The sequence below is a fragment of the Rhinopithecus bieti genome, unplaced genomic scaffold, assembly GCF_001698545.2.
Source record: "Rhinopithecus bieti isolate Rb0 unplaced genomic scaffold, ASM169854v2 scaffold_19285, whole genome shotgun sequence".
In the NCBI taxonomy this organism is placed as follows: domain Eukaryota; kingdom Metazoa; phylum Chordata; class Mammalia; order Primates; family Cercopithecidae; genus Rhinopithecus; species Rhinopithecus bieti.
This window is the reverse complement of record NW_016809495.1, coordinates 787199-802914: the sequence shown is the minus strand read 5'-3', so window position 1 is coordinate 802914 and position 15716 is coordinate 787199. Positions and strand designations below refer to the sequence as shown.

The window sequence follows — 15716 nt, the reverse complement described above, 5'->3', positions numbered from 1 at the left end:
TATTCCAGGTGTTGTTAGAAGTCAAAGCTTTTGCTATTGTGCATGCTCAGGCTGTATACACAGTTTTTGGGTCTGTCTTATTGAATGATAATTTTTCTTTTGTATTTGAAAATAATCCAACCCTAAATCAACAGAGATCTCCAAATGAAGAAAGCAATACTTTTCCATCAATTTACCTTTGCACTGCTTCTTAGTAGACTTTGTTTCCTAGAATTCTTATAAATAAGTAGGAATATATTGTGACATACTGGCACTGTGAACTACCAATCATTATAGTTAAGAGCATATTCTAACAATAAAATGTAAAAATAATTGGTCAGGGAAAATAAATGTAGGATTTTTTTAAACTAAAGTAAAAAAATAAGACATTTGTTTTAGAGATTTATCTGTGTTAAAAAACCAAGGGTGGCATATCATATAATTTGGGAATAATAACTTTTTAAATTTGAATGTGGCACTTAAAAATAGGTATGTTAGCAATATTTGAACTTTTGCCAATCTCCAATGATGATTTTGTAAGTCTAATTTTTTAAAATTAAGAAATTTACTTAAAAGAATTTATTTTGTTTTATGTGGAAATACAAGAATTTTATTTGAATCCAAATTTAGCCTAGTAGATTGTCATTCAGTTAATTGCTGGAATACATTTGTGAGCTATGGGAGAGTTCTTTGATTAAAATAGAGATTCTATACTACTGACCTACTGACTGAACAATTATAACTCTTGGTTGGGGGTCAGAGATTTAACAAGAAGTGAACTTAACTTTATCAACAATTTAAAGCTAAGTTAAATATTAACAATTTATATTTTTCAAAATTCTTATTGTCTTGCTGATAAAAATTATAGAACTATCAGAATGAATTTTCCATGTCAGCCATAAGAATGACCTTCTGGCATATAAGACACTTCTTACCATGTAATGCAAGCAAAAAAAAGTTCAGGTAAGGGGATTCTCCCTAGAAACCACATAATCTCTGTCACTTCCACTTTCTGTTTTGAAGGAGTTCTCATATGTAAATTACCTGGTATTACACAATGTGACATTGTCACATCTCATTGGTATGGGTGGCCAAGTTTACTCTGACAGGTGAACAAAGATTCTATACTATCTAGTGACTGAACGAACTAAATTGCCTCTGTTGGGGGTCAGGGAATGAATGTTGACATAGAGATCTAACCAGAAGTGAACTAACACAGACTTAAAGAAACCAAGAGACAGAGGGTAAAAATGGACGCTGTGAAACCACAGAAACCATGGGTAAGCAAAAGCCACAAAGGGGAGCAATAGGGGAGAGAAAGGAGGTGATCATTGAAAGTGTCAGTAGACATAAAAGCAGAAACAGAATAATTGAATCACCGTAATGGGAACTATAGAGCTCTAAGCATTGAACACCTGCTGGTGAGGTGAGAACATGATTACTAGGTGGTTAGAACTGAACACAACCTGAGAAGAATTATAACTTCATTACACATGAAGCCATGCAGCCATTGAGGCTTTAGAGTTCTTCCTTACTTCTCTGGTGGTGTGGAGGTGGCTTTAAAACAATGCCTCATTAACTGCATTTATGTACACATATCTCTTTTACTCAGAACCCATATGACAATTCTAACACAAATGGCTAGAATGCTTTTGAGTAGTAGTTTTTTATTTCATGATAAAGAATTGTAATTATACTCATTCATTCTTGATTATAACAAGTCAGAACATTTGTTTCAATTGTTTTATTATTATTCTGTTTTGTGAAAATTCTTATATTTCTTTCATAGATGAGATAATAGAGAGAGAGAGGTCAAATACCTTGCCCAAATAGCTCTGACAAGTAAATGGAGAAGAAGGATAAATGCATGAATATAAGTGCATATGATTTTTGCAAAAAATGAGAACATACCTCACAATTTGTTCCATAAATTGCTATTTTACCAATTATGTTAGATAGTTATTCTTCTGTGTAAGCATACATATTTCTTCCTCAATCTTGTTAACTATTAAATAGTATTTCAAAGCATTGAAACGCTGGAATTTGTTTAATCATTTCTCTACTTATGGCTTATTTATTTCCAGTTTTTTATTCCTGGAAATGTAGCAAGATATCAAGTGATGGCTTATTTACTTGCAGTTTTTCATTCACGGAAATGTAGCATGATATCAGGTGAGACTTTTCTCATGCCCGGATACAAATCTGAGGACAACAGAGCTAAGTAAGTCACAATCTATGGAAAACTACAGAAATATGGGATTAGTCTTCCTCTTAAAATGAGTTAGATGTGGCCCAATCCTTCCTTAGAATGAGTACTAAATAGGAGGAGAAAGAAAGAATATTGTAATTGTGAGTTGTCAGCCTGCCAAAGAATACTGAAACTTTTCCTTCATAAACTGGGAGTATGCTTGTATGCTTCTGCTTGCCCATGGTTTCTGTGATATCACACCTTCCATTTCACCCCCTCTCTTGGTGTCTTTGAATCAGCATTAGTTCACTTGCTGTTAGATCTCTATGTCAACATTCAATCCAAGTTGAGTAAGAAAAGTCCAACATTTGATCCACGTTGAGGGAGAAAAAGGTCCAAAAGTCCAGATTGATTCTCTGAATTTGAAGATGCCTGAGGAAGAGAAAATCACCATCCCATTCACAGCTATACATCTGCAAACGTTCCAGTCCTCAAGCCCACTCCTTGCCAGCATCCCCCTTCTTTATAAACCAGGATGGTAAAGAGTTTGCCCTGACAAACATACTTGTCAACAGTGGTTGATTTAAAGATTCCAATGGCCATCCAGGATAAGAAAGAAAGTAACCAATAAGGAGGGATGAGTAAATGCCAATAAAATACAAATATTTTATCAATATTTTGTCTTTTTCAATAGTTTACCCTGCTACATTACCAGAAAAGAGGACTGTAAAGGGGACTTAAAGAGTAGTTCATTCCCCTCCACCATCTGAGTACCTCAAGCCATACTTTAACCTGTTCTGAGAGAGGGAAGGACATAGTCTTATAATTGGATTTGAGATATTGACATTCAGTGTGATAATATAACCCCTCATTCAGATCATCTTTCCCACTGAGAGCAACTACAAACTCCAGATAAAACAAAACAAAAACAACTACCTCAGTATTCAGTGATTCAGTGGAGTCAAACTTAAAAAAATGACAAAAAATAAGTTGTCAGTTTCCCATTTTCTTGTAGTTTTTCCCTGCAGGCTGACCACGGACGCAGAGCAGCTCATGACAGGCAACTAATTTTGCTAAAAACCTCACTTACTTTCTGGATATAGAAAAAAGGAAAAGGATCCGGGACAACCATGGCCAGCTGTCAGAAAGTGAGGGGAATTCTCGCAGGGGAGAAAAAATGGAGGATGAGATCCCATGATTCTGGATATGCACACAATCTCCGATTGATCCATAAACCACTTCAGTGGGGATGAACTCAAATCACTTCAGCAAAGGCTTAAGTAATAGGATGGAGATTTGAACAAGCATCCACAGAAGATGAGACTGAGCTAACAGAATAACTTGAAAAGATGAATTATTAGCTAAAACAAAAGCATCAACATAGAGGAATATAAAAGATCCTGGATTGAACACAACATACTATCCACAGTGCCATAGTCCAAAATTATCAACATTAAAACAAAATGAAAGTATATGTTATGACAAAGATTTGGAAACAAGTGTTTATAGCCCTTTCATTTACAATAACAAAAAATTGGAGATAACCCAAATATCTATCAACATGTGAACATAAAATCAAAGAATATTCAATAGAATGCTGAAAAAGTCTGACTGTGCCAAGTGTTGGTAAAGATGTAGAGCAACTGGAACTCTTGTATACTGCTAGTGGGAATGTAAAAGAGCCCAGCTACTTTGAAAAACAGCTTGGCAATTTTATGAAAATTTAAACATATGCTTATTATATGTTTATATGTTTATATAAATTCCACTACTAGGAATTTATCCAAGAGAGATGAAGTCATATATCTCCATCAATATTTGTAGATAAATGTTTACAGCTACATTATTTGTAAAAGCTCAGAACTGGAAATAACCCAAACATCGACCCACAAATAAATGTATCAAAATGTTTTCCATAGAATGAAATACTACTTGGCAATAAAAAATGAATTATCAACACATGTAACAACATGGATGTATCACAAAATAATTATGCTAAATGAAATAAGTCAGATACAGAAAGCACACATGATATATGATTGCATTTACAAGAATTTCTAGAAAATTCAATCTGACCTACATAGATCAGTAATTGGCTGGGGATGGGAGCGATGGGAAGATCAGTTTGATTGCAAAGAAAAACATGGAAAATTTGGGGGGGTGAAGAAGTGTACACTGTCTTGATTGCAGTTATTTCACAAGTATATCACATATTCCAAAACTTACCCAATTATGTGCTTGATGTATATAGTTTATTGTACATAAAATATAGTTCAATCAAGTAATATAAAAATGTAGATTTAAGATAAAATTTAAACTGTAACTGGAAAGTTCTGGACATGTCCTGGTTGTAATGAAAGGGAATGCTACTCAGCTGGCAAAAGAAATTCAGTGCAGTGTGATAAAAAGTAGTAAAGAAAAATAATACTGTTTGATGGTTGTAGCCCACAAATTTCAAACTGCTACATGCCCTAGATATCCAAATACTTCATTCATGACCTTTACTCATTTTGTATCTTGATAAATACTGCCAAATAGCCCTTCCAAACAGTTAAACTAATTTTAAAGTCTGACGAGAAATGCTTGTGACTGCTCATTTCCCCCTCTGCATCATCATTAATACTAAATAGTTACAATCTCTTTATGGAGTGAGATGATCAATGAAAATCTTAAAATAAACTGCAAGGCGGGAGTCAAACGGACTAGAGAAATCCAAAACTTGAAAGGTCCTAAGAGAGGGAGAAAAAGTGGGGGAGAGTCCCTTTCCAAAGAGTCAGTATGAATAAGGTCAAATGCTGAAGAGAAGTCAAAGTTTCTGTTTTATTTAAGAACACTTAAATTGTTTAGTTGAAAGCAATTTCAGGTTATCATGGTGAGAACAGAAAGTGATTATCATTGTTGAGGGGTAAATGAGGTGAATGACAGGAAACATAATCAGTTTTACTGTTTTTTGTTTCTGGAGGTTTTTTTTAAAGAATTTTACTGTGAAGGGGAAGATAGTCATTATAGCATAAATGTTATTTTTTTGTTTATTTAAATTTTTGGAAGTGGTTTTACTTTGCATATGACAGATACTTGAGTATGTTACAACATTCATTAGAAACTTAATGGCAAGGTCATTTTCATGAGAGGAAATAAGAGAAATTTGATATAATGAGATTCCAAGTGAACGAGATTCAATAAGATTATATGTATAATGTTAGGATAAATGCTGTTGCTATTTTAGTATTTGATAGGAAGGCAAGCATTTATGTAAATGCAATAAATTCTGTAAATCTAGAATTCTGATGCTCCTTATGAATGGATCTTTTCTCTGAGAATTATCAGGCTATTGTAGGTGCTCGATATTGTGAGGTTGAAAAAAAATGATTCTTGAGAATGGGAGAAAGAAACAATTTGGCTTGGCAAGTATGAAAATTCAGCTCAGCACTGTTAGGGGTTTCAATAATCAGATAGGATATCCCCAGTCCAGGTATCTGGAAATAACCACAACGTTTATCTAATTCCTTCTAAAGACACAGTAGGATTTATTATCTTTTACTCTGCACTAAGGAATACAAAACATTTAAATGTAATGACATGGCAAATGTATGGCATCTATACTCGTAAGTACAAACAAAATATACTTCATTTCCTATGATGAAACTAAACTTTTCCTTCACATATTCCATTTTAACTACTAGGACAAATAAGAGAAAAATATTTTAAATTTGCCAATTACTGGTATCAGAGTCTTGAGTGTAAATAATCTAATTTAAATGGCTCTTTATTTTAGATAATTGTTAGTCATGTTCTTTTTTACATCCTTGCCCTTCAGCTTTCCTTCACTTCTTCATTCCTTTCCAAAAATTTGTCTGAGTATATAGGTGATTTTTATGGCAGTCACAGATGTTGTTCAATCATCACATTGATAATACCCGGAGTGTGAACAGACTCAGTTGCCCTTTTGAATCACTGCACTGGCACACAACTACGTAGTCTTGGTCCTTTTGGTCCTTTTCTTCAGTTAAAAAGTATCTACATATCACTGAAACCCAGTTGCTATCATTTCATCTTCTTTGCAGCACTGACAAGGCACACATGAATTTTTGGACACAATCTAGATAACTCACTACTCATGGGAGTCTCTCTTGGGTTAATCTAACTGGGACCTTCCTTCTGCTAAAGTAGTGCTATCTGCCTCCCTCAGTAATGAGTAGGACACCCCTGTGGATGCAGCCTCCTCTTAGCATCCTGCAGTCTCCCTCAGGCAAGGCCAGAGGAAGCAGGCTACTAGCCCACTGTTCTTGGAATCCTCCATGCCCATTTTGATATTTTCTAGTTATGATTGGTACCAGGGCAAGACAATAGGTAGAGGTAGATGAGGATGTCTACAACAGGTAAAGATAGATGAGGATGTCAAATAAATTAATTAATTAAAGATCCAAAATACTGCTCCCCTTATTTTTATTTTCTGTAAATTTAATTTAATCCTAAATTTTACATAATAAAATATAAAGACTACGTGAGGTATTAGAAAAATGAATTTTCAATTCTTTCTCAGTAAGTAGCAGGTAACAATATTTAGTCCAGTAAAGATATTTAGAAACTAGTATCTTTCGCAGTTCACTCTAGATTCCTCTTCTTCCACTTTTGTTATTCCTATCCTTTGTCTCACAGGTTTTGGCCCAGTGCTCACATTTGCCAACATAATTTTATTCCCAGCCTGTACTTTTAATCAGAACCTTAGTACTGTTTTGTTAAGTAGACTGTCCCATCTGGCATAATATTCAAAATACTATCTGCTTCCACTGATAGCGCAAGAACAACTGTAAAACCTTTCGGCTCTCCTCTCTTGATCTTTCTCTCTAATTTGTGGACTTCACTTTCATAATCAAATACATCTTCTTCAAATACAAATTTTTTTTTAATGATGACTTTAATTGATCCTAGGCTGGAGATAGTTTTTGTTTGGATTCAGACTCACAGTAAATTCTCCTATTAGTTAAATATTGAAGGAATTGATGCTGCTGTACATTATCTCTCAATCATGATTTCAGCCAGGTAAGGCATGTTACCATCTAACCATTTCACTCTGCCATGGATGTTTGTCCCGTATTTGCCTAATCAGCATCCACCCCTGCTCTCTGTGTCTGTGAGTTATAGTTTAGGACACGACTCCAAGTGCATCCACTGAGAGAAGCCCTGTTCCCACCACATGATACCTAGAGCATAAGCATGGGAGCTGGGATACTGAATCTGGCCTGAGTGGAGGCAAGAATAATGGAGCAAAAATGCACTCACAGTGGCTGGCCTAAGCAGTGTGGTATCCACCAATCACGCTCAATGCTATTAGCTGTGGGTTACTGCCAAATCATGGATTTTAGTTTTCAATTTTCTGTATTTAAATCTTACTCTAAAAAAACACATTAAGTTATCTTACACAAAATCTTTCCATATATTCATATTTGCTCCTCATTCTTTTTAATTTTTTTAGATATTTAGGTTGTTTTTATTGCTTCTTTTTTTAAATTATACTTTAAGTTCTGGGGTACATGTGCAGAACGTGGAGTTTTGTTACATAGGTGTATACGTTCTAAGGTGGTTTGCTGCACCCATCAACCTATAACCTACATTAGGTGTTTCTCCTAATGTTATCCCTCCCCTAGCACCCCACCCCACAACAGGCCCCGGTATGTGATGTTTCCCTCCCAGTGTCCATGTGTTCTCATTGATCAATTCCTACTTATGAGTGAGAAACATGCAGGGTTTGGTTTTCTGTTCTTGTGATAGCTTGTGAGAAATATGGTTTATAGCTTCATCCATATCCCTGCAAAGGTCAGGAACTCATTATTTTTTATGGCTATATAGTATTCCATGATGTATATGTGCCACATTTTCTTTATCTAGTCTATTATTGATGGACATTTGGGTTGGTTCCAAGTCTTTACTATTGTGAATAGTGCCGCAATACACATATGTGTGCATGTGTCTTTATAGTAGAATGATTTATAATCCTTTGGGTATATACCCAGCAATGAGATTGCTAGATCAAATGGTATTTCTAGTTCTAGATCCTTGATGAATCGCCACACTGTCTTCCATAATGGTTGAACTAATTTACATTCCCACCAACAGTGTAAAAGCTTTCCTATTTCTCCACATCATCTCCAGCATCTATTGTTTCCTGACTTTTGAATGATTGCTGTTCTAACTGGTGTGAGATTGTATCTCATTGTGGTTTTGATTTGCATTTCTCTAATGACCAGTGACCATAAGCATTTTTTCCTATGTCTGTTGACTGCATAAATGTCTACTTTTGAGAAGTGTCTATTCATATCCTTTGCCCATTTGTTTTTTATTATACTTTTAAGTTCTAGGGTACATGTGCAGAACATGCAGGTTTATTACATATGTATATATGTGCCATGTTGGTGTGCTGCACGCATTAACTCGTCATTTACATTAGGTATATCTCCTAATACTATCCTTCCTCCCCCCACCCCATGACAGGCCCTGGTGTGTGATGTTCCCCTTCCTGTACGTTTATTGCTGCACTATTCACAATAGCAAAGACTTGGAACCAACCCAAATGGCCATCAACGACAGACTGGATTAAGAAAATGTGGCACATATACACCATGGAATACTGTGCAGCCATAAAAAAGGATGAGTTCACGTCCTTTGTAGAGACATGGATGCAGCTGGAAACCATCATTCTCAGCAAACTATCACAAGAACAGAAAACCTTTGCCCAATATTTGATGGGTTTTTTTTCTTGTAAATTTGTTTAAGTTCTTTGTAGATTCTGGATATTAGTGCTTTGTCAGGTGATAGATTGCAAACATTTTCTCCCATTCTGTAGTCACTCCTGATGATAGTTTCTTCTTTTTGCTGTGCAGAAGTTCTTTAGCTTAAATTAGAGCCCATTTGTCAATTTTTGAGCTTTTGTTGCCATGCTTTTGGTGGCTTTAGAAATGAAGTATTTGCCCAATGCCTATGAACTGAATGGTATTGCCCAGGTTTTCTTCCAGAATTTTTATGGTCCTAGGTCTTACATTTAAGTCTTTCATCAATTTTGAGTTGATTTTTGTATAAGGTGTAAGGAAGGTGTCCAGTTTCAGTTTTCTGCATATGGCTAGCCAGTTTTCCCAACATTTATTAAATAGGGAATCTTTTCCCCATTGCTTTTTTGTGTCATGTTAGTCAAAGATCAGATGGTTGTAGATGTGTGGTGCTATTTCTGAGGCCTCTGTTCTGTTCCATTGGTCTATATATCTGTTTTGGTACTAGTACCATGCTGTTTTGTTTCTGTAGCCTTGTAGTATAGTTTGAAGTCAGGTAGCATGATGTCTTCGGCTTTGTTCTTCTTGCCCAGGACTGTCTTGACTATGTGGGCTCTTTTTTGGTTCCATATGAAGTTTAAAGTAGTTTTTTCCAATTCTGTGAAGAAAACCATTGGTAGCTTGATGGGGATCGTACTGAATCTACAAATTACTTTGAGCAGTATGGCCATTTTCAAGATATCAATTCTTCCTATCCATGAGCATGGAATATTTTTCTGTTTGTTTGTTTCCTCTCTTATTTCATTGAGCAGTGGTTTGTAGTTCTCCTTGTAGAGGTCCTTCACATCCCTTGTAAGTTGTATTCCTAGGTATTTTATTCTCTTAGTAGCCATTTTGAATGGGAGTTCACTCATGATTTGGCTCTCTGTTTGTCTGTTATTGGTGTATAGGAATGCTTGTAATTTTTGTACATTGATTTTGTATCCTGAGACTTTGCTGAAGTTGCTTATCAGCTTAAGGAGATTTGGGGCTGAAACAATGCTGTTTTCTAAATACACAATCATGTCATCAGCAAACAGAGACAATTTGACTTACTCTCTTCCTATTTGAATATCTTTTATTTATTTCTCTTGCCTGATTGCCCTGGCCAGAACTTCCAATACTATGTTGAATAGGAGTGCTGAGAGAGGGCATCCTTGCCTTGTGCTGGTTTTCCAAGGGAATGCTTCCAGCTTTTGCCCATTCAGTATGATATTGGCTGTGAGTTTGTCATAAATAGCTCTTATTGTTTTAAGATACATTCCGTCGATACCTAGTTTATTGAGAGTTGTTAGCATGAAGGGGGTGTTGAATTTTGTCAAAGGCCTTTTCTGCATCTGTTGAGATAATCATGTGGTTTTTGTGATTGGTTCTGTTTATGTGATGGATTACATTTATTGATTGCATATGTTGAACCAGCCTTGTGTCCCATTTTGTTGGACTGTAAACTTAGGGTTGAATTTCCTCATTCTCTTTCTTAAATAAAGTCAGTTCCTTTGGGGTATGCTGCAGTGCATTCTGTTCCTGTATTCTTTCCCTGAGGAAAAATTCTGATTTATTGCTTCAGAGTTATGATCAAGACAACAGAGTTATGATCCAGATCCTCTTGGAGTTACGTACCTGTTTTATGAGCAGAGTTTTGAGCATAAGTGGTATCCTTTTGTCTTCCCAGCTTGCCATATTGTGAGAGAGTTGGGTCAATGGCTATTGCAGTATTAGTGTTCTTGGTCTGTGGTGCCTGAGTTAGAGTCTCTGCTTTAAGGATAGGTGCCAGGTCAAAGATTGTAGTCTGAGATATCTTGGCTAAATTCATCTGGAATTTAGCCTCTGCAAAACAGAGCTCAAAGAGATGAAACATGATGGCAATCTATTTGTTCTGGTGAGATACAGTAGCCTTTGATGGGGAGCTGGGACAAAAAGAATTCCTGTCTTCTTGTCCACACCTGCCTAGTGGAAAGTCTGTCATGCTGAGGTGGAGGGGCGGGGGCAGAAGGATGAGGCTGTAACTCAAGTCTGACAGACTAGCTTTTCTTACAGAGATTTACTAAATTTCCATGACTAAATGTTTCTTGGTTTACTCTATTCCCTTGTGGCAATTTTCAGAGACTTTGAATGTTTCTTTGTGTTTTTTAAGTAATTTTCACCACTTAATGGTTTTGCACTGGGAATAGGTTAAATTATTATTTATGATATATATTAAACTTCTATTTCTAGTCTAACAGTGTCATTGAAAGCCTGTTTTATTTTTTCATGCACATAACACATCTATTTATCTGTGGAAGGCCAAATTATATGAAGAAAATAGTTTCTGGTATTATTTCCAAGACGTATATACTTCTTTTTATGATTTAGATTTTTTTATTTTTTAATGTAACAGCCCTATTGTGTGAAAGGCTTTTAGAGGCATATTGAATTATGTGTTACATATCATAACATGCTAATTCTGAAGAACAGAATTTTTGGCAGTAAATTACCAAAAGAATATAGCTCGGAAATTTCTAGGATAAATGTCCATTGCTCTATCTCTTTTTGTGTCAAATGGATACAATCGTTCAGTGTTGTTTTGAGGATTAAATTAATATATGCAAAATAGTTAAAAAGAGTACCTGGCATATGGTATGCACCCAGTAAATTTGACAACTGTTGCTGTGATTATTGTAGTTGTTATTCTCGTGAATGAAGATAGTTTGGTGGTGAAACATAGGTTTAACAATAAAACATTTTGTCAGAATAGATTTTGATTTAAAATATAAGGAAAGTTTCATTTTCTTTTACTCTAAACATTAGTAAGTTTTCTGAGAGGATAGAGATATAAAATTAGCATTGGTTCATATTCAATCTTTCACAAAGAACAGTTTTTGATACACTCATCCTCTGATTTAAAAGCTCACTTAAATTCAAAGAAATGTAGTAATTTCTTTGATTCTAGTTCACATCATGAAGCCATCTTTTGAGAAACGCTATTGCTTAGCTTTGGAGCTGAATAGAGATTCTTTTTGAATTCCACTTCATCCATGTTTCTTATCTGTTTTCTATACTGATCTTTTTGAGATTAAACAATCTTAAATCAAAGCTTTATTTGTTTGAGCTATAGAATGTGCTGCAATTATTTAAAAATCACAGGCTTCTTCTGTACTCAGCCGCTGGTACAGATTTTCAGAAAAAGAACTTGTGAGTACAAAGGGACAACACAAACATCAAATATGATAATAAATTTGACTTATTCACTACCCTGAGATTAAATTTCTAACAACTTAACTTATATCAAGTATAATATTTGTATTTTTTCCAAAAAATTATTCCAATACGAGCTCAAGAATACTGGTTGAAATTAGGAGTACTATAATATTGAAATTATTATTTGCATATGTGAAACTAATATAAACATTTATCATTTTTCATCAGGTAGTTCAATAGGATGTTGGAAAAGAAGACTTCCACTCTAATAGGAGGTTAAAATGATCATCTATTTACCTCATTCTGATTTCTTTTAATTGTTTCACAATCCACTGTAAAGATTTGTTCTGACTCTAATATTTAAAATTTTCTACTTTTTTCTACTTTTCTCTCACATAAATTCGATGTTTCATTCTTTTTCCTACTTATTATTTCATTTACACAATTCTGTGTTGAGCACAGAAAGGTGGAAGTATACAGCCTTGTTCTCTGTTTTAATGCTCTGTATCTTTTGTTTCCTTTTCTGTGGAATCAGTTTTCATTATCCTTATAAGGAGATGCCATTCTTTTTCAATTCTTCCTTAAAAATATAACTTCTTTACCAAGTCATTTCTGTTCCTTATAGAATAGTGAATGGGACTGTTCTTAGTGTATTGACTGGTCCCTTTACATCACCATTATAACTTTTAGGTATTAGTTTACTTTCATGTGATTGTTATTTCATATATCATTGTGAATATATTTTTTCCAAAAATAAAATACATATTGACCTAAAAGAAATTTCATCTAAAAAAAAACCTGCCTAATGTGCTACATTTTGATATTTCAGAGGAATTACTTTTAGTCTAATTATTATAATTTATTATAATCTCATAATCTTTTTGTATGGTGGCCTATGCACTAGTTTGTGAACTGATTGCAACTGGTGTGGGAGGCAAGGCGCTCACAAAAATATGTAAACTATGTGGGGTTTTTTTTTTTTTTTTTTGTAGAAAGGCATTTTCTATGAAAGATAGTGTGTGTATTTCCATTCTAGAAAAAGCTCTCTATCGCCTAAAAGACTGGTAACAGTCTGCAGACTGGCACTGGTTCACAGACCTCATTTTGAGGTCTATAGTGTTGCTATAGAGAATTTTAATACTCCCTTTAAACCCATGTACCTGAGAAAAATCTTTATATTGCCTGTTCCTATAAAAAAAATTATAAATTTACTTTCTGTGGATATTTTTTGGCATTCTTAAAATTATAAAATATGTTGATTTTGTCAACTACAAATGTACTGATTATAAAATTATTCTTTTCTTTCATAGAAATAAACACGGCTTTATGGTTGAGAAATTTTATCTTCAGGGTACAGCCTAGAAAACAGAAATATGCTAACTTTTCCAAGGGGATATCAAACAGATAATTGGTTAAAAAGTGTTAGAAGGCCTGGTGTAGCAAAAGGGAGAGTTATTGGCAGAACAGAGAGAATACGTGTGTTTTCCAGAAAACTACAAATGCCACTGGACTAGAATCCAGGAACCAGTGCCTACTGCTGGTCTGCAGTAGGGCAGCTGCTCAGGGGCTGAAACTGCTAAAAATGGATACCAGAGCTGTGTTGGTGCTTGCTTACCAAGCAAACCCTAAGGAAGTTTAGCCACTGATGGGACTGCTGGAATTCTCAGTCACCTAATCTCATCTGAGCTATAGCAACATCAGCAATTTCCAGCACCTACCAGCAATTGCCACTGCTGTCTATACTAAAAGCTTCTCAGTTCTAACAGCCTTCAAATTACCTTCCAGAGGCAAAGAGGGAGCATGGCAAAAGCAACAGCAAGAGAGAGGAGAGAGGAGCCACATACTTTTAAACAAGCAGATCTCACTATCACAAGGGCAGTACCAACAGGATGATACTAAACCATTCATGAGAAACCGCGCCCCATAATCCAATCACCTCCCACTAGGTCCCATCTCCAACACTGGGGATTAGAGTTAAACATGAGATTTGGGTGGGGACACAGATCCAAACCTTATCACAGGCCAAGGTCAAGGCTTTGTTTAGAAGAAGGCTCACCGTAACCTCCGCCTCCCAGGCTCAAGCACTTCTCCTGCCTCAGTCTTCTGAGTAGCTTGGATTACAGGCTCACCCCCACTACCACTAGGCACATTTTTGTATTTTTAGTAGAGACTGGGTTTCGCCTTGTTGGCCAAACTAGTCTCAAACTCCTGACCTCAAATGATCCACCCACCTCAGCCTCCCAAAGTGCTGGAATTACAGGGGTGAGCCATCGTGCCTGGCTCGAGTTTTTTAATATATTAAAATGTAGACTAGAAACCAAAGCTTTCTCAAATAAAATTAAGAACGTTGTATAGCAAGAAGAGCAAAAGGAAGTACAAACTTTGAAATCATAGTTTTGAATCTTTATTTCAACATTTGTTCTGTTAATTTTGAAAAGTTGTTTTCTTCCCTCACCTGTGGAAATGAAAGTGCCATTTTTTCAGGATTATGATGAGAATTGTCTGAGACACTGAACACAAATCATGAAATTATCTTTGACAGGAGTTTGTAATATAAATTTTTTGAAAGTGCTGAATTTCAAATTAATAATAAACAGCAATATATACAGTGAAAGGGTAAAAACTCATTTTGACATACTTAGTAAGAATAGATTAGACAAAATAGTATGATATGTAGCTAAATATATGGCCTAATATAAAAATATATTGCCATAAGCCATTATATTTTTATGCGTGTATAAGTGGCTAATGACAAAATTTATACGCAGACACACACACACACACACACATCCTCAATAGCCACACGTGTTAAGTGACTACTGTTTTGGACAGTGCAAGTATAGATTCCAAGTTTGACGTGGAATCCTACTTTTGTTCACTTTTCTTGCTCTGTGTTCTTGGACAGTTATTTAGCACATGTGCTTTAGTTTGCTCACTGGGAAGAAGAAGACGAGGAAGAAGAAGATGGGGAGGAAACTGTTTCATAATTTATCATAAGAGCTAAATGAATTATGACATTTAAGGAACTTAGAACGGCACCTAGCATATGTTAAGCACTATGCAAGATTTTTCCATTAATTGCAACGTAGTTTTCTGTAAGGAGGTGATACATACCTGTGTTTAAGAGGATCAGTTTAATTCCTGTGGGGAAAATTTGGGAGCATGTTACAATATTTGGGTTGATGCATCATGGCATGAAATGTAATAAAAGCTACAGGGATGAAGGTAAATGGGACATATTTGAGAACTATTTATGATGTGCAGTTACAGAACTTGTTGATTGATTATACATAGCTGGCAAGGGAGAGATGAGACAAGGTTGAAACCCAGGTTTTTGACTTGAGCAAAATGTAGAAAGATAAAGGACAGTAAGGGCAGGATAAATAAAAATATACTTAATTTAAGTTTGATAAACTCTTTGAGATTTCTGTGGGTTGTTAAGAGATGTCTTAGAGATATATTTGGAAATCTCTAGCATACAATAGGTAATTGAAGCCTTGAGAGTAAATGAGATGACACTGGAATGGTAAAATAAAAAACTTAGAGGAACCAAGAACCTTATAAAATAA

The 15716-nt window shown here is 35.2% G+C and overlaps 1 long non-coding RNA gene across 1 annotated transcript; it reads left to right on the top strand.

Annotated features, from left to right (window-relative positions):
• The first annotated feature begins 844 nt into the window (after positions 1–844).
• On the top strand, positions 845–12939 carry LOC108540501 (uncharacterized). The gene is made up of 2 exons (XR_001888692.1): positions 845–942; positions 12376–12939. It is a non-coding gene; the product is annotated as an uncharacterized LOC108540501 (long non-coding RNA).
• The last annotated feature ends 2777 nt before the right edge of the window (positions 12940–15716 follow it).